Consider the following 654-nt stretch of genomic DNA (forward strand, 5'->3'; position numbering starts at 1 on the left):
CCTGTTGCCTCACTATAAAAGTCTCTTTGGGCTTTGGAAGATGTTTTCAATCAAAGAGTCAGCCGGGAAGGTCGTTCTCATAAGCCGAGAAGATGGCATAAGTTAGGATCATGAAATGTTTGTTGATGTTTGTTTCCGGGCAAAGATATGGCGCTTTAATATACTGTAAGTGAACCGATAAGACATTCACAATGATCAACCCCGGAACAAAACACATTGAAAACTTTTTGTCAATAACTTCTTAAAAGGCATTTTTTTTAATTAGTTTTGTTATTGTCTTTTCATCATTTTCTTATTCTCCTATGTGTTAGGACAACATACACCAATGAGCAAATGCTGTTATGTCATAAAATGTGGCAGTGTGTCATTTGGGATAACCAAAAATGACTGAAGATTTCATGATTGCTATCCTATTACTGTTGTGTATAAGGTCTGGTCTATGAGTTTACTGTGATGAATGAAGCATTGTTATTTTGGACACTTTGTGCGTCGTGCGGATCCCTTGTGAGCTTCAACAAATGGTTAACAGTATTAAATAAACTTTTTTTAATTACCACTGTTTGGGTGATTTTTTTTGTCTATATACCACTTTTTGTCATATATCATTTTTGGATAATTAAATCACACTGGTAATGTGACCATGTGTTTTTGTAA

The sequence above is a fragment of the Doryrhamphus excisus genome, linkage group LG15 (genome assembly GCF_037039965.1).
Source record: "Doryrhamphus excisus strain RoL-2023G ecotype Guam linkage group LG15, RoL_Dexc_Guam_v1.1, whole genome shotgun sequence".
NCBI lineage: Eukaryota > Metazoa > Chordata > Actinopteri > Syngnathiformes > Syngnathidae > Doryrhamphus > Doryrhamphus excisus.